Below are 18917 nucleotides of genomic sequence, written 5' to 3'. Positions count from 1 at the left end.
TCGGGGCGCTATACACGCCTTTAAGCTGGACAAAGCCGACTCCTCGCTCTAAGCGGCATAAGTCTTTAGGGACTCGAAACCTCTCGAACAGCGACCAGCTCTCACCTTATCATGACAGTCAGTTTTAGCTTTCTCTACTGAGGTGCTTAGCCCAGCTGAACCGGGGCACAATCGCAGTAGTTCTCCTAGTGCTACCTTAGCCGATATAGCGGAACGTAAGGTACCAAAACATGGGAGCCGGGCAAACCCAACTATTGACCCAAGACATGATTCGGAGCTGATGCATATAATGCTATAAGTTCGGGGTGCCGCACTGTCAAAAGTGTTCAGACTTCTCACGCCGTATTATGGGGTATGCTTAAGCACCTAGCGTACTGGCCGTACCAGAGTGTACGGGTGCTAGATGTCATGAATGAACATATATATATATATAAGAAGAATAGAGAATGCGATAATAGTCTAGTGCTATGCATTGTTTATTCAAAAAGGTGCGTTAAAGCAGAATGATACAAGTAGTGCGATAAGCAGAAAGTAGGACTATTTGACATGTCCCCTCCAAGGGCAAGCTGAGGAATGGTATTTAAAGCAAGTATTTCACTCGTTATCGGAATCCACCTGGGAGTTTAGTGGTGCGACGTAGCTTTCTGCCTCCTTGGTTGCTGCATCATGTGTCCGGCAATCATACTGCCGGACAGGGTTTCCAGAGATTAAAGTCCTGAAAGAGAGAAAAATAACAAAGCGTGAAGCCCCTAGTACGGTTGAGCCGCGTCTTGGGGCGTGCCATAGTCGTGCCCCCCTCCCCACCTGTGCCCATGGTATTTTTAATGCATAGTTGTGTACGCTTGGCACAGATTTCGCTGTTTGGCTGGGGCTGGGGCGGGGGCCGCATTGCTATGCGAGCTCGGAACGTGCTAGGCGGTCTTGTTGCCGATTACTCCGGGCGCACTTGAAGGTGTCCGGGCCTTTAATCGCCGAACTGGTGGATTGCCTTAAGAGGCTGCTTTGCGCTTCTGCTGCGAGGGTCACAGTGTGCTCCTCCGTATGGAGAGAGCGCTATGTGTTTCCATTAACTGTGATGACCCCCCGAGGTCCTGGCATCTTGAGCTTGAGATATGCATAATGCGGTACCGCATTGAATCTCGCAAATGCGGTTCACCCGAGCAGTGCATGATAGCCACTGCGGAACGGGACTATATCGAAGATTAAGTCCTCGCTTCGGAAGTTATCCAGGGACCCGAAGACCACTTCCAGTGTGACTGAGCCCGTGCAATGGGCCTCTACACCTGGTATGACGCCTTTGAAGGTCGTTTTTGTGGGTTTGATCCTTGAGGGGTCTATACCCATTTTGCGCACTGTGTCCTAATAAAGCAGGTTCAGGCTGCTGCCGCCATCCATAAGGACTCGAGTGAGGTGAAATCCGTCAATGATTGGGTCTAGGACCAGTGCGGCGAATCCGCCATGACAGATACTAGTGGGGTGGTCCCTGTGATCGAAGGTGATCGGACAAGAGGACCATGGGTTGAACTTTGGGGCGACTGGCTCCAACGCATATACGTCTGAGGAAGTCCTGGATTAGGGGGTGTTCGGGTAGCCGGACTATACCTTCGGCCGGACTCCTGGACTATGAAGATACAAGATTGAAGACTTCGTCCCGTGTCCGGATGGGACTTTCCTTGGCGTGGAAGGCAAGCTTGGCGATGCGGATATTCAAGATCTCCTACCATTGTAACCGACTCTGTGTAACCCTAACCCTATCCGGTGTCTATATAAACCGGAGGGTTGTAGTCCATAGGCGACCAACTCCATACACAACAATCATACCATAGGCTAGCTTCTAGGGTTTAGCCTCCTTGATCTCGTGGTAGATCTACTCTTGTACTACCCATATCATCAATATTAATCAAGCAAGAGTAGGGTATTACCTCCATCGAGAGGGCCCGAACCTGGGTAAAACAAAGTGTTCCCTGCCTCCTGTTACCATCCGGCCTAGACGCACAGTTCGGGACCCCCTACCCGAGATCCGCCGGTTTTGACACCGACATTGGTGCTTTCATTGAGAGTTCCTCTGTGTCGTCGCCTTTAGGCCCGATGGCTCCTTTGATCATCAACAACGATGCGGTCCAGGGTGAGATTTTTCTCCCCGGACAGATCTTCGTCGTCGGCGGCTTCGCACTGCGGGCCAATTCACTTGGCCACCTGGAGCAGATCGAAAGCTACGCCCCTGGCCATCAAGTCAGGTTTGGAAGCCTAAACTACATGGAAGACATCCGCGGAGATTTGATCTTCGACGGATTCGAGCCACAGCCAAGCGCACTGCACTGTCTCGTGGGGCATGATCTAGCTCTGTCGCTGAACAGTACCTTGGAGGCCGCAAACGCACCGGCTCTGACCCTTAATTCGGAGCCAGCTGCGCCAATCGAGGGTGAGTGGTTGGACATCACCTCGGGGGCTATAATCTCAAAGGCGATCAAGCCAAACGCCAGCCCCGCACTCTGCACGGCCCATGACTCCAAGGAGCCGGATTCCTCTCCGAACTCTGAACCCCTCGCGTCCCTACCGATCGAACCCGATTGGGCGCCAATAATGGAGTTCACCGCCGTGGACATCTTTCAGCACTCGCCCTTCGGCGACATCCTGAATTCTCTAAAGTCTCTCTCTTTATCAGGAGAGCCCTGGCCGGATTACGGTCAGCGAGGATGGGATACGGACGATGAAGAAATTCAAAGCCCACCCACCACCCACTTGGTAGCCACTGTCGACAATTTAAACGACGTGCTCAACTGCGACTCCGGAGACATCGACAGCATGAATGATGATGCAGGAGATACCGACGAACCAACGCCCATAGGGCATTAGACAGCCACCTCATCCCACGATGTGTACATGGTGGATACCCCTAAAGGAAGCGACAACGAGGAAAAAGAGGATGGGACGGGAGATCGACCCCCCGAAAAGCCATCAAAGCATCGGCGTAAATGCAGACCCAAGCCCCGCCTCTACAAAAACCCAGCCATAGAGCAGGACGAGCCAGTAGACGACGAGCAGGCCTTAGAGCAACCGTCCGAACAGGGAAACACGGATAGAGAAACTGAACATCCCTCCTCCGGCGAAAACGGCATTCCAGACAACCTCACGCCGAATAAACCTATGGAGCAGAAGAATCTCCACGAGAGACTCGTTGCAACTGCACGCAGCCTAAAAAAGCAGAAGCGGAAGCTAAAAACAGCGAAAGATGCACTATGGATCAGATGGAGCAAAGTAATCAATACCACAGATAAGTACGGCGGCAGTCGCCGCACTAAAAGCTATCCGAAAAGAAAGCTACTGCCTGAATTCGACGAAGAGGCCCTAGAGCCCTCGCATTCAAAAAATGAAAAAGCCACACGGTCGGATAGACGACCCCATAAAGCGGCAAGCGACGCCGCACCTAAATCGGCATGCGACCCACTTAAGGATTCGCATAATGGCCCAGTCAGGTCCATTTATGGGCCAAGAAAGCAAGCTCTCGTAAGCAATGCTACGAAGCCATCATCAGAATCCGGCACACCCAAATACAGGGGCGCCACACACCCCCTATGTTTCACCGATGAGTTCATGGACTATGAATTCCCAGAGGGATTCAAACCCGTAAACATAGAGGCATATGATGGAACAATAGACCCTGGAGTCTGGATCGAGGATTATATCCTCCACATACACATGGCTAGAGGAGATGATCTCCACGCCGTAAAATATCTACCCCTTAAGCTTAAAGGGCCAGCCCGGCATTGGCTTAAAAGCCTTCCAGAAAACACAATTGGAAGCTGGGAAGAGCTCGAGGATGCTTTCTGAGCAAACTTTCAAGGGACCTATGTCCGTCCCTCGGATGCAGACGATCTTAGTCACATAACTCAACAACCCGGAGAATCAGCTCGGCAGTTCTGGAATAGATTCCTCACTAAAAAGAATCAGATAGTCGACTGTCCGGACACCGAAGCCTTAGCAGCCTTCAGACATAATGTCCGAGACGAATGGCTCGCCAGAGACCTCGGCCAAGAAAAGCCAAGAACAATGGCCGCACTAACAAGCCTCATGACCCGCTTTTGTGCAGGGGAGGACAGCTGGTTGGCAAGGTGCAACCCCAACAACCCAAGTACATCCGAAACTAGGGATGGAAATGGAAAAACCGCGACGCAACAAGGACTGTGGCTGGACTAAGGACAAAAATCCGAAGAGCACGGCAGTCGATGCCGGATTCAAAGGCTCACGATAAAATCAGGAAAAATTGCCCCCCCCCCAGGATAATAGGGACGATCCATCCAACCTAAATAAAATCCTGGACAGGATATGTCAGATACACATTACTCCCCGGAAGCCTGCTAACCATACCCACAGAGACTGTTGGGTTTTCAAACAATCCGGCAGACTCAATGCCGAACACAAGGGGCTCGACACACCAAGCGAAGACGAGGACGAACCCCAAAAGCAGAGCACCAGGAAACAAAAGAACTTCCCACAAGAAGTAAAAACAGTGAACTCACTTCACATAACAAAATGTGCGGCGCCCGTAAAGGTACGCACCACACGGCCCATCCCCAAAGGGTCCCGCCACTGGTTGTCAAAACCGATCATCTTTGATTAGCTAGATTATTCTAGGAGTATCAAGAATGTAGGTTGGACTGCCTTGATACTCGATCCAATAATTGGCGGACTCCAGTTTTCAAATGTCCTTATGGACGGCGGCAGTGGACTAAACCTGATATATCAGGATACAATCCAGCACATGGGGATAAACCCAGCAAGAATCCACCGCAGCAGAACCTCCTTTCAAGGGGTAATACTTGGTCTGGACACCCATTGTACGGGTTTTCTCCGGCTCACAGTCACATTCGGCTCTGCCGATAACCTCCGCCGCGAAAAGCTGACCTTCCATATCGTCCCGTTCTCAAGTCGCTATCAAGCACTACTAGGACGCGAAGCTTTCGCTCGCTTTAACGCAATACCGCATTATGCATCTCTTACGCTCAAGATGCCTGGTCCACGAGGCATCATCTCTTTGAAGGGTAAGCACTAAAGTGCGCCTCCCCAAGCGGAGGACTGTGCGGCCGCTTTAACAGCCCCACAGCAAAATGGCCTGACCGGCCAATAAACTTCAAAATAGGTCATTCAAGACCACGAACGCGGATAGACGAGTTCGGTGCAAAATCATCATTGATGCAGGCCTAGAAGCCATATACCCCCACACTAGGGGCTCCACGCATATACAATAAGAGACAATAAAGCTCAATCTCATATATCTTACTTTATACTTGCTTATTCTAAACTTTGTCGGCACGACCCGTTTTCAACTCAGTTCCTCTATTTTACAGATGAACGTCGTGCGGCGCCCGTCCAGGATACGGCACAATGGAGACACAGGCGCAGACGTGCAGTAGGGACCCGTCCTAAAGGATTCTTTTTAGATTAAGACCCTGCGTAAACCTCTTTTACTATCTCTTGTTGCTACACATCCCCTGGTTTTTTCTTTCTAATATAACCAAGGAGGAGGCTGGCGTCTTGGCATGTGGCCACGTCAGAATTTTTGCGCGTACCTGGACACTAGGGGCTTTTTTAATAAAGAGTGTTGTTTCGCCCGCACTCATAAAGACCGAACACCTTAGGGAGTGTTCGGCGTCGTGAGTTTTGGCATTATATGCATTAGCTCCAAATCATGTCTTTGGTCAAATGTTGGGTTGCCCGGCTCCTGAGTTCGGCTACCTTACGTTCCGCTCTATCGGCTAAGGTAGCACCAGGAGAACTACTGCGATTGTGCCCCCGGTTCGGCCAGGGCAAGCACCTCAGTAGAGAAAGCCGAAAATTGACTGTCATGATGTAGCGTGAGACTGGTCAGCCACTCGATGACCTATCGGAATCTATCGGATTCCTCCGCTTTAACGAAGGGCCGCTTCCCGGTCAGGCACATACGCGCCCCGAATTCGGACGAGCGCAGTTTCCACCAAGGAGCTACCTAAAGAGTCTCATTGTCAAACACCTATGGCTAAGTGAAAGTGTTAAAGCATTATAGTCCGGTTGCCTGGCCCGCTGCGCTATCACCTCCTTTGTAGGACCAAGACGTTGGGTTAAGTGTGAAAATGCGTCTTCTGCGAGCACCCCCGCACTATGTGCGTTGGGGCTGAAGCCAACGACTGCCATCTTTCAGATTCTGTACATATATATATATATATATATATATATATATATATATATATATATATATATATATATCTTAAAATGGCCGCATAGAAGGTGTTCACAATACTTGAAGGCACAAGTATAAAAAAGGCCACTACAGGTTATCAAAATACTACTTTTCAATTACATATGCTATCATAACATAGCATCTTTCGAGCACTGTGTCTCTATTATATGAGCGCCTTCAAGGACTTCCTGAAAATAGTGCTCGGAAGGTACTCGGCTTTTGTCCGAATCTCGGGACGCAACAACGGTGGTCTCCATCTCTACCCAGTATGTCTTAACACGGGCAAGAGCCATCCTTGCGCCCTCTATGCATGCTGACCTCTTCATTGCATTAATACACGACACCGCGTCAAGGAATTGCTGCACCAAGCTGAAATAACTCTTTGGCTCCGATCTCCCAGGCCACAGATGACCCATGACGTACTTCATGGCTAGTCCGGACAATCTATTCAGCTCGGACCATTGAGCCAGGCGATCGTCCACTGCCTGTGGATGCTCTGGATTGTGGAACTGTGACCAGAAAAGCTTTTCCACTTCGCGATCTTTTAGATCTCGAAAGTGTTCGGTCGCATCAGCAGCACTTGCTGCCAAATCCAGATAGGTGTCCTCCACACTCCACATCCGGTCCAACGGAGCAAACTTCGGATCACAAAACTTCCTTCGCAGCATAAAGGGCTTTCCAGCCGCAATCTGTTCGGCCTGACGCAGCTCCTCCTTCGCAGCTCTCATCGCAGAGCGAGCATCCTTGGCATCGGCAACGGCCTTCTCTAAATCCGTCTGTCTCGCCCGGTCTTCTTTCTCAAGAAGTTTGCAACCGTCTGCAGCGCTCTTTAACTTCTTGGCCATCTCGGCCATCTCTTCTTTGCTTCGGCGGTGAGCAGCCTGTTCAGCTCTCAACTCTTCAAGGGCCTTCTCGGCAGCCACATCGCTTTTTCTGGCTTGCTCCTTAGCTCGGGCAAGTTCTGCCCTAAGATTCTCCACGGCGGCCGTACCATCTGCATCAAGCACACACATTGTAAGACACTAGCATGAAGCTCCTCTTACCTGATGCCGCTCGAAGAATTAAATACCTTGAGCCTCATCAAGCCGCTTGTTGACAAGCGCGATGTCGGCATCTGCCACGTCCAGTTGCCGCTTTAGTTCGGCCACATCATCAGTTCGGCTTGATTCCGGACACCTCGCCACCTACATTCAAAGGCAACATCTTAGACCTGGGATTATGATCTCTGCGTGCCGTCATTTCTTGACACCGCGCAGAGTCTCAGGGGCTACTATCTACACAGGGCGCATCTTACTTATGCGCAACTGACAAAAGTGTACATTATCTAACGTACCTCAAAACCCGTCAGTAAACTTTTGACGGCCTCATGCAATCCGCTTTCTGCGGATGAAATCCTTTCAATCACCATGTCCATCAATGCATGGTGCTCTTCTGAGATAGAAGCTCGCCCCAGCAGAACTTTAGTTCCTCCGGCCGAGCACCAAACGGTGCCGGACTTGTCCTATGGCCTCTTTCGAAGGCCGGACGTGGAGAGCCTCGGGGGGGCACATAGCTATCTTCCGCCCCTGCCGGATTCGGAGAAACCTCCGCAATGACACCTCAGGGTTGCCCGCCTTGCTGGGCGGCACGGCAGGGGGAGGCGTTCCGCTCTCCATCATCTCCAGAAGAAGATCCCCCGAAGACGAGCTCCGCTACAAAGGGCTGAGGTCCGATCTACAAGGTAAAATTTCGGTTAATCTTCTCAGATATAAAATCAAGGATTTCTCTCATCCCTCAAAAGGAAAATCTTTTCTCCACTTACGGCTCGCTGGAGGGCTGATCCCCTTGAGGGTGTAGTCCGTCCAAAGAACTCCCTGGCGTCGGACCCTCTGACGAGGATTTTCTCCCCCGTTTTGAGGCCATGGTTTCCGGGTCGTCAGAGGCGGCTCTCTTCTTCCCCTTAGGAGAGGAATTGTCGGTTCCTCCCTTCGGAGCAGCCTCCTTCGAAGAGGCCATAGCTTCCTTGTCCTCCCCCTCCAAAGGCATTATCTCCAGCATCCTGACCAACACGGGATCCGGACTGGTTTCAGGAAGGGGAGCCGGACACCTAATCAGCTTCGCTTTCGCTATCCACTCTTGTTTAAAAGGACGGCTCTTTTAGGGGCAAGTTTATGACAATTATACGAATAGAAGGTCCGGGCACAGGGTTGCTTACTTGAGTATCCGGGCGATGGTAGCTTAGGCCTGCGTCCTCGGTTAAATCCAGACACATCTCTTGTGATCCGAAGAACATTCTATACATCTCCGCGGGCGTTGCGCCCATAAAATTCTGGAGAGCTCGCGGTCCCTCTGGATTAAACTCCCACAAGCGAAGGGGGCGACGTTTACCGGGCAATATTCGGTGAATCAGCATGACCTGCGTCACCTTGACCAAACTGAGGTCTCCTTCCAGGAGATCCTTAATTCGGCCCTGTAACAGGGGCACATCTTTGGGCAAACCCCAATCTAATCCTTTGTTGACCCATGACGCTAGCCGTGATGGGGGACCCAAGCAAAAGGCAGGAGGCGCCGCCCACTTGGCGCTCCTGGGAGCGGTGATATAGAACCATTCTCGTTGCCACAAGCCGAGCTCTTCTTGAAAGGAGCCCTCGGGCCATGGAGCATCAGCATTCTTACTTATGACAGCGCCTCCGCACTCTGCGTGCCGCCCCTCGATCATCTTCGGCTCCAATCCAAAAGTCTTGAGCCATAATCCGAAGTGAGGAGTGACACGGAGGAACGCTTCGCACACAATGATGAATGAGGAAATGTGGAGGATGGACTCCGGAGCTAAGTCATGAAACAGCCCGTAGTAAAACAGCAGCCCCCTCACGAAGGGATCCATCGGGAAGCCTAACCCCCGAAGGAAGTGAGACATGAACACTATGCTCTCACCGGGCTGGGGACTGGGAATAGCCTGCCCTTGAGCAGGCAACCTATGCGGAATTTCGGCGGTCAAGAACTTAGCCTCTCTCAACTTTAGCACGTCCTCCTCCGTGACGAAGGAGGGCATCCATCGGCCTTGAAGGTCGGAACCGGACATTGTCGAAGGTCTGAAGCGCCTGGAATCTGGAGCCTGGGGTGTTGGAACTCGAGGCGATGGGCGAACTCGTTTGAGATTGGAAAAAGGAGTAAGGCCTTGGTCTCTTTATAAGAGGTTGAATACCAGGAGCCCTCCCCATAACCGTTTGGGACTCGCCTTTAATCGAGAAAACATGCTAACGAGCACGATTGGGTTACCCACGTCCGTATTGATGAGAAAACCGTAAAAAGGGCACACGATCTCTACTTTGACAAGACGTGCCAAGGAAACCGCCTCGCAAAACATGCTGAGGAGGAAAAGTAAAAATGATTCGAGTAAAGGACTTGGCTGTAGTGTGATGGCGCACTGCAGAATACGTCAGCAGATTTGATTTGTGTTAATATTATTCTCTCTATGGAAATATGTGGGAACTTATTTTGCAGAACCGGACACTACTCTTGGTGTTTACAAATCTTCTATGAAGGACTTGGAGGAGGAACCCGCCTTGCAATGCCGAAGACAACTTGCGCGCCGGACTCGTCGTCATTGAAGCCTGGTTCAGGGGCTACTGAGGGAGTCCTGGATTAGGGGGTGTTCGGGTAGCCGGACTATACCTTCGGCCGGATTCCTGGACTATGAAGATACAAGATTGAAGACTTCGTCCCGTGTCCGGATGGGACTTTCCTTGGCGTGGAAGGCAAGCTTGGCGATGCGGATATTCAAGATCTCCTACCATTGTAACCGACTCTGTGTAACCCTAACCCTATCCGGTGTCTATATAAACCGGAGGGTTGTAGTCCGTAGGCGATCAACTCCATACACAACAATCATACCATAGGCTAGCTTCTAGGGTTTAGCCTCCTTGATCTCGTGCTAGATCTGCTCTTGTACTACCCATATCATCAATATTAATCAAGCAGGAGTAGGGTATTACCTCCATCGAGAGGGCCCGAACCTGGGTAAAACAAAGTGTTCCCTGCCTCCTGTTACCATCCGGCCTAGACGCACAGTTCGGGACCCCCTACCCAAGATCCGCCGGTTTTGACACCGACAACGTCCCTTAGCGCACGCTTCCGCTCCCTCTTGGGGATGTGGGTTGCGTATATCATGTTCACCGTCCGCACTTGTTGGGGGAACCTCTTCTGTCCTCCGGTGTTCGGCTGTCGGGGCTCCTCCTCGTCATCGCTATGTGACCCCTTGTCTTTGTTTTTGGCATTTAACTTGACGGCCTGCTTGAACACCCAAAAATTCCTGTTGGTGTGGTTGGCTGGCTTGTCGGGGGTGCCGTGTATTTGACATGAGCGATCGAGTATATGGTCCAAACTAGACGGGCCCGGAGTGCTTCTTTTGAATGGCTTTTTCCGCTGACCGGGTTTAGAGCCTTTGAATACGGCATTGACTGTCGTATCCTCGGTATAGTCGTTGTTGATGCGGCGCTTATGTTTGTTGCACGTGACCTGCCATTGCCATCCTTGGTATCCGAAGTACCATGGTTCTTTGATATGTTATTACTGCGAGCCAGCTAGCTGTCCTCTCCCACACAAAAGCGGGTCATAAGTGTCGTGAGGGCTGCCATAGATTTCGGCTTTTCCTGGCCAAGGTGCCGGGCGAGCCACTCGTCGTGGTTGTTGTGCTTAAAAGCTGCTAGGGCCTCTGCATTCGGACAATCAACGATTTGATTTTTCTTTGTTAGGAACCGTGTCTAGAATTGCCTGGCCGATTCCTCTGGCTGCTGAATTATGTGGCTCAAGTCATCGGCATCTGGTGGTCGCACATAAGTGCCCTGAGAGTTGTCGAGGAATGCGGCTTCTAGATCTTCCCAACAGCCAATGGACTCTCCTGGCAAGCTGTTGAGCCAATGTCGAGCTGGCACTTTGAGTTTGAGTGGCAGGTATTTGATGGCGTGTAGATCGTCACCGCGGGCCATGTGGATGTGCAGGAGGAAATCCTCGATCCATACCGCGGGATCTGTTGTGCCGTCGGGGTAGCAACCTGCGCTTTGGGTAACTCTTAGAGGGACGTTCGAGTTTATATTCCTCGGCCGCAAGGACTTCGGTCCATCTGTCGGCTAGCAAATCTTGATCAGCTTGAAGCTGTTGTTGCTTTTTCTTAAGGCTATTTGCCGTGGCTATAAGCCGGCGCTTGAAGCGCTCTTGTTCGACGAGATCCTCAGGCACGACGAATTCGTCATCGTCAAGGCTTGCCTCGTCTTCGGAGGGAGGCATGTAATTATCATCTTCCGCCTCTCCATCCGCCACTCTCTTGGGAGGGCTGGCTTGTCCATCCTCCTGCCCTAAATCTTGCTGGAGGGGATTGTTGTCGTCTTCGGCACTGTCCGGAGTGCTATTATCTCCTGTGCCGGTGTCACCGCTTTTGCTTTGGCGAGACTTAGAGTGGCGCCGCTGACGTCGGTGCTTGGGTTGCTTCTTGGAGGGGTCATCCTCCGCTGTTCCATCGCCATATGATGAGGTGGATGTCCAGTGCCCTGTGGGCAGTGGTTCTTGTTCGCCTCCTGCATCGTCGTCCATGCCGTCGATGTCTTCGGAGTCGAAGTCGAGCATGTCGGTTAAATCGTCGACAGTGGCTACTAAGTGGGTGGTGGGTGGGCGGTGAATTTCTTCGTCATCCGCATCCCAATCCTGCCGGACATAGTTCGGCCAGGACTCTCCTGACAAGGAGCGAGACCCTAATGAGTTCAGTATGTCGCCGAAGGGCAAGTGCTGAAAGATATCCGCGGAGGTAAACTCCATGATCGGCGCCCAGTCGGATTCGATAGGCACAGGCGCAGGCGGTTCGGAGTCCATGGCCGGGGAAGGATCCGGCAGCTTGGCATCACAGCTCTCGTGAAGGGTAAGGTCGATATTCGGCTCGATCGCTGCTGAGGATACGACCTCCGTGTCGGGGTCTATCCACCTGTCCATGGATGGCGCAACTGGTTCCGAATTGAGGGTCGGAGCGGTTGCTGGCGCGATCTCCTGAACACTGTCCGATGGTAGAGCTAAATCATGCTCATCGTGACCGTGTGGCGCACAAGGCAGGGGCTCGAATCCGTCGAAGATCAAGTCTCTGCGGATATCGGCCGTGTAGTTTAAGCTTCCAAACCTGACCTGGTGGCCAGGGGCGTAATCTCGATCTACTCCAGATGGCCAAGCGAGTTCGCCTGCATGCGAAGCCGCCGAATACAAAGATCTGTCTGGGGAGAAAAGTCTCACCCTGGACTGCATCGCTATCGATGATTGAAGGAGCCATCAAGCCTAATGATGATGACACAGAGGAACTCTCAATGAAAGCACCAATGTCGGTGTCAAAACCGGCGGATCTCGGGTAGGGGGTCCCGAACTGTGTGTCTAAGGCGGATGGTAACAGGAGGCAGGGGACACGATGTTTTACCCAGGTTCGGGCCCTCTTGATGGAGGTAAAACCCTACGTCCTGCTTGATTATTCTTGATAATATGAGTAGTACAAGAGTTGATCTACCACGAGATCGAAGAGGCTAAACCCTAGAAGCTAGCCTATGGTATGATTGTATGTTGTCCTACGGACTAAAACCCTTCGGTTTATATAGACACCGGAGGGGGCTAGGGTTACACAAGGTCGGTTACAAAGGAGGAGATATACATATCTGTATTGCCTAGCTTGCCTTCCACGCCAAGTAGAGTCCCATCCGGACACGGGACGAAGCCTTCAATCTTGTGTCTTCATAGTCCAACAGTTCGGCTGTCCGGGGACCCCCTAATCCAGGACTCCCTCACCCGCGATGACCATCCAACTATACTCCGGATCCGCACATAGTTTCTTCCCCCTGGTCTCAGCAGGTTCCACAGTCATATTTCTTTTTTATTATCACATTACCTGTACTCACATGCATCGACGTACTATTCAAATATAACATGTGGATTTATACAACGCTTATCTACTGTTATTTCTTGTTGAAATTCTTTTGTCAAGTGGCATCCGTACACCGCGATATGCCTTAAATATGCCAGGGGCTTTGTTTTACCCATAATACGGCAACAAAGTCCGAACACCTTCATGGAAGTTCAGCACCCCGAACTTATAGCATTATATGCATCAGCTCCGAATCATGTCTTTGGTCAAATGTTGGGTTTACCCGGCTCCCATGTTTTGCTGCGTTATGTTCCGCTATATCGGCTAAGGTGGCACAGGGAGAACTACTACGATTGTGTCTCGGTTCTTTCAGACGGGCACCTCAGTAGAGAAAGCCAAAAACCGACTGTCATGATACGGCGAGAGATGGTCAGTTGTTCGAGAGGTTGTAGAATCTTTAAGGATTCCTCCCGCATAATGCCATAACCAATGCAGCGTGTGATGGATCCACTTTTCTTCCAATCAGGTGCTTATATAGCCCCTCGTGCGGTCTTCCGAACACCAGGGGATGTGCCTACCTTCCTTTTATAAAGCTCCTATGGCTAAGTGAGAGTGATAAAGCCCTATAGTATGATTGCCTGGTTCGTTGTGATGAACACCTCCTTCGAAGGACCCAAAACTGGGATAAAGAGTGATCAGATTTATCCCGAACACCCCTGTACTTCCTACGTGGGGGCAGAAGCCGACGACTGGCCAACTCTCAGGATTAATATATAAAACGGCCGCGCAGGAGGATAAACTTTTATATAACAGGCAATAAACAATAGAAATGACCTTGTTCAACATTACAAAGGACAACATGATTATATTGATGGAAATATAATGTCCTGGAATCGGCTCGGCGGGCCATAGCCGGATAATCAAATCTTTCATCGCTAGCTCGGCTGCCCTATGCAGTTCGATCAGCTGTTTCAGTTGGTCGGCAAAAGGCACCGGATAATTCGGTGCCAGATACTGCGAGTAGAAGAGCTTATCGGCAGTGTTCCCTTCTTCGGCTCAGTAGAATTGGGCGGCATCCGATATGCTGCGGGGCAGTTCCGCAAATACCCCTGGAGAAATCTGAACTCAAGGTTAGAAACATGATTTTCTCCTCAAATACTTGCTTTACATGGAAAAAAGCCTTACCCGCCGCGATCGTCCTCGCCTCTTGGATCTCCTGTTGGGCACCTTGGGTTTCCCCCTGGGAATCACGCGCGGCCTGATGAGCCCTGGCGAGTTCGGATTCTTTCTCCGTTAAACTCTGCTCCAAGGTCTCGCATTTCTTCACGGACTCTTGAAGCTCCTGCTCAGCTTCAATAACCCTGGCCTCGTGCTTCTCACTAAGAGCCTGCTCTGCGGCTGCCTTTTCCTCGGCCTCGGCAACAACCTTCCTCAGAGCCTCGACTTCGGTCATCGCCCCTGGCGCAAATAAAGACACATATTTTATCATACTGAAAATTTGCTCGCACTGAACGTGAACAAGGCTTGCGCATACCTTGCTCATCTTCCAACTGCCTTTTCAACTGGACAAGTTCTTCTTTGGCCTGCTCCAGACTTTTATTCAGTCCGGAGACCTCCGCAGTATGAGAGGTAGCAGCCGCTACAGACGCCTTCTTATAAAAGAAGAGAGATAGATGTCATCAAGTGAGTCTTCCTGCGAACATAAAATTGATCCTCTGTCCGGTCCTTTCTTGCACCGAACAGTGTATCAGGGGCTACTATCTATACTATGACACTCTTTGAAATCTCATAAAACATACCTCAAAGCCTTTTATAAGGCTGATACAGGCTTCATTCAGTCCACTCTCAGTAGACCGAATCTCCTTAATCACTGCACCCATCAGGGCACGGTGCTCATCGACGATGGAGGCGCTCTTCAGCGCCGCCAACAAAACATCCGGCACCTCTGGTCGGACAGAGATTGCCGATGGAACAGGCACGCCCCCTCCAGCCCAGGGAGGCTGCCTGCTTGATTCTGGAGCCGTATTGATCTCCGGAATTGCGTCCGGCTGGGAGCCGAATTCAAGATGGCTCCCGCCGTCGACCCCCATGGGAATCTCCTCGGTGTTATTCACATATTTTGGGGAAGGGGCCTTCGAGGCCGCTCTCCATAGCATCGAGCTCAGCAAATCCTCGGATGAGGATCGTTCGGTGCGGGACCTCGCCGGACTACAAAAAATATAGCTCAGGTTAAAATATTATGCCATGATGAGTCTAGACGCATAAACGTGTTCGGATTTTATACTCATGAGTTCACCAGGGGCTGGGCCCTGGGGTCCCACGTCGGGCTACTGTCGGCGACAGCAGTGGACTCTTCCAGAAGAGGAGCTTTTCCCCTTTTAGGAGACTCGGCCTCCAAGTGGATGGAGGCCACCCTTTTCTTTCTTCCCCCCACTGGGGATTCATCTTCCTCCTCCTCCTCGTCCTCTTTGAAGGCAGAACGGACGTTGGAGCCTTCGGATATTGTGTCTGAAGTGTCCCGGCAACGAAGGCCGCCCCGGGTCTTTTTGGCCTCCTTCTCGGCCTTCTTCTTCGGTGCCTTGTACGGCGCCGGGACCAGCATCTTCGTCAGAAGTGGGCCGGCCGGTTCTTCGGGCAACGTGGCCGGACAGTGGATCCGCCCCGCCTTCTTCACCCAGCCCTAGGGGAGTCGAGGAAATCACATTAAGCATTTCCCTTGGTTTATGTAGATAAAACACGTAAAAACTTACCGAGCTTGCAGGGCGGGACAGTTGGTACCCGCGGTCCTCGGCCGAGTCCGGCCATGATTTGCCGGACTTGAAAAGCACCTTCCAGATGTCTTTGTGCGAGGAGCCAAAGAGCTCTCGCAAGGTCTGGTGCTTGGCCGGATCGAATTCCCATAGATTGCAAGTCCGGTGCTGACAAGGCAGGATCCGGCGAACTAACATCACCTGGACTACATTGACAAGTTCGATGTTCTTGTCTTCCATATCTTTAACGCGCGTCTGGAGCACAGACAGTTCGTCGGACGAAGACTAGTTCAGGCCCTTCTTAGGCCAGGACGTAAGCCGCAGAGGGGCTCCGAATCGGAACTCTGGAGCAGCGGCCCATTCCGTGCCGCGCGGCTCAGTGATGTAAAACCACTGATGTTGCTACTCTTTGACAGAATCATTAAAAGTACCTATTGGCCATGTAATTTTGGGCATCTTGCTCACCATAGCGCCCCCACTCGGCATGCTCGCCGCTCACCACCTTGGGCTTCACATTAAAGATCTTCAGCCACAAGCCAAAGTGTGATGAGATGCGGAGAAAAGCCTCGCACACGACGATGAATGTCGAGATGTTGAGGAAGGAATTGGGGGATAGATCATGAAAATCGATCCCGTAATAATACATGATGCCGCGAACGAACGGGTGGAGGGGAAACCCTAGCCCGTGAGCAAAATGAGGGAGGAATACAAACCTCTCTTGGGGTTTCGGAGTAGGAACGATCTGTCCCACCGTCGGGAGACGGTGGCCGATTTTTTTGGCCAGATACCCGGCCTCCCAAAGCTTTTTGATATGCTTCTCTTGGACGGTAGAGGCCATCCACTTGCCTCCTGCCCCGGATCCGGACATTTTTGGAAGGCCTTTGTGGGCGGAGAAGACGAACGCTCGGGCGCTGGAGCTCGGGCGAAGGGGAATGGATCGGGAAGAAGAAGGCGTGGGTGCGAAAGGGAGTCCTTATCCCCTTATAAAGGCAGCAGGGATTCCGCGCCTCCCCACTTTCCTTGTAAACTCGCTTATTCCCCAAGCGCAGTGATTGATGGCGCGGTTGGGTTACCCACACCCGTATTGATGAGAATCCCGTGATAAGGGGACACGATCTCTGCTTCGACAATACGTGCCAAGAAAGCCGCCTCGCAATATGTGCAGTAGCTGGTTGAGAAAAACGGTTCGAATAATGACCGGGCCATGGCGTGATGTCACGCTATGAAATTTGTCGGCAGATTAGATTTGTGGGGTATTATACTCTCTACGGTGGTATGTGGAATTTGTTTTGCAGAGCCGGACAAATTTCGGCTAGCTTCTACGATCTCGTGGTAGATCAACTCTTGCAATACTCATATCATCAAGATCAATCAAGCAGGAAGTAGGGTGTTACCTCCATTGAGAGGGCCCGAACCTTGGTAAACATTGTGTCCCCCGCCTCCTGTTACCATCCGCCTTAGACGCACAGTTCGGGACCCCTACCCGAGATCCGCCGGTTTTGACACTGGCAATGAGCGGAAATGAGACTAACAAAATGGGAACACTAAAAAACAATGAGATAGAACCAGTAAACCAGAAAGGAGTACTTTCTATCTACAAGTTGGATTATTTCCATGTGAGCATCTGCGTCTGTGTTTCCCAACAAAATAAAATAAAAATTGACACACGCAATGGGATCATGGGCCTAATTCTACTGCACTTGTTTGGTACGACAAAACTCAGCACTGCCCCAGTTGAAAGTTGGAACTAACCCAATGCAATGCATACGTCATCATAATTGTGGCAACAAACATGAGATGAGGGATGGAAAAGTAAGGCGAGAGTTGGCTCTCTCCCTCCCCGTACCCTCCCCCCCTCCTGAGCGGGGCGGCCGGGGCAGCCCTCCCTCCCCTCGCCGCCTAGCTCCCACCTCCCACCCCTCCTCCTGCCGCTGTTGCCGGTTGGTGTTGCCCACGCAGCACAGTGGCAAAGCCGGCGGTGGCAGCCCTCTTCCTCTCCCCCTTGCGGTTTCCTGGCTCGGGCGGCGGTTTCCGGTGACGGTGCACCTCGGCGGGCAGTGCTCCGGTGTAGATCGGGCGAAAATACGGCGGCGGCGCGACCCTTTGGTGGCGGTGGCGGCTGGCGGCGGGGGTTGGCCGGCAAAGCCCTGCAGGCCCAGATCTAGGCCCTTTTGCGTCCGATCTGGGTTAGGGCAGGTTGGTCTGGCCTCCGGCGGGTCTCCTCCGGCTGGGCTAGCGGGATGCGATCGTTGGGATCGGCGGCTCTGCACTGCATCAGCAGGAGCTTAACGGGCCCGATCTGGGCCCGGCTGGGCAGGGGGTCCGGCATGCTCCCGCGCCTGCGTCCGGTCTGCTACGGCTTGTGCCAGTGGAGGTGGTCCCCTCCCACGTGGCTGTGGTGCTCCCGGTCCCTATCGGCGGTGGTCTCGTTTGGTTCGGCCGGCCTCGCATCGTCTGCGGTGGAGAAACGACGGTGGTGTCCTTGTGACTGTGGTGGCGCAGGTTGGTGGGCGGTTGGCGTCGTGGAGCCGCGGTTGGTCCTGGGTTGTGGGTATGAGGGGTAGGGCGAAATCCCTCTCGGGTCCACCCGGCACCGACGTGGTGACACCTGTGGGCGCCATCAACCTTCTTGAAGGGTGTCGGGAGTACCTCTCGCCCGCTTCCCTCCGTGTACCGGGAGAAATCCTAGGATTCGTCCGGGTAGCAGCGTCGTCGTCGTCGCAGTCCTTCTTGAAGATGTTGCTTGGTTTGCGGTGACTCGATGGCATTGGAGCATGGTGGATGTTTCCGTTGGGCGCAACGGTTGCGGGATGCTTCGGCTTTCGTTCATCCGGTGCTGCCGGCATTTCTTTCTCTTGCTTTTCTCTTGTTTTTTCTTTTGGGCATGATTGTGTTGTTTGCCCCAGCATCGAACTTCTGGCTGTATCGCGTGGTTGCTATATTAATATAGCGGGGCACAAGCCTGTTTTGGTAAAAGTAAGGCAAGAAAAAACTCCTGAATACTATCTTTATAGATATGAGCATGCTACGCAGTAACAGTCTCATGTTAAACTCATTGAGATTAGACATATCATAGTGATAT

This window comes from Triticum aestivum, chromosome 3A (genome assembly GCF_018294505.1).
Source record: "Triticum aestivum cultivar Chinese Spring chromosome 3A, IWGSC CS RefSeq v2.1, whole genome shotgun sequence".
NCBI classification, from domain to species: domain Eukaryota; kingdom Viridiplantae; phylum Streptophyta; class Magnoliopsida; order Poales; family Poaceae; genus Triticum; species Triticum aestivum.
Note: the sequence above shows the minus strand (reverse complement) of the source record.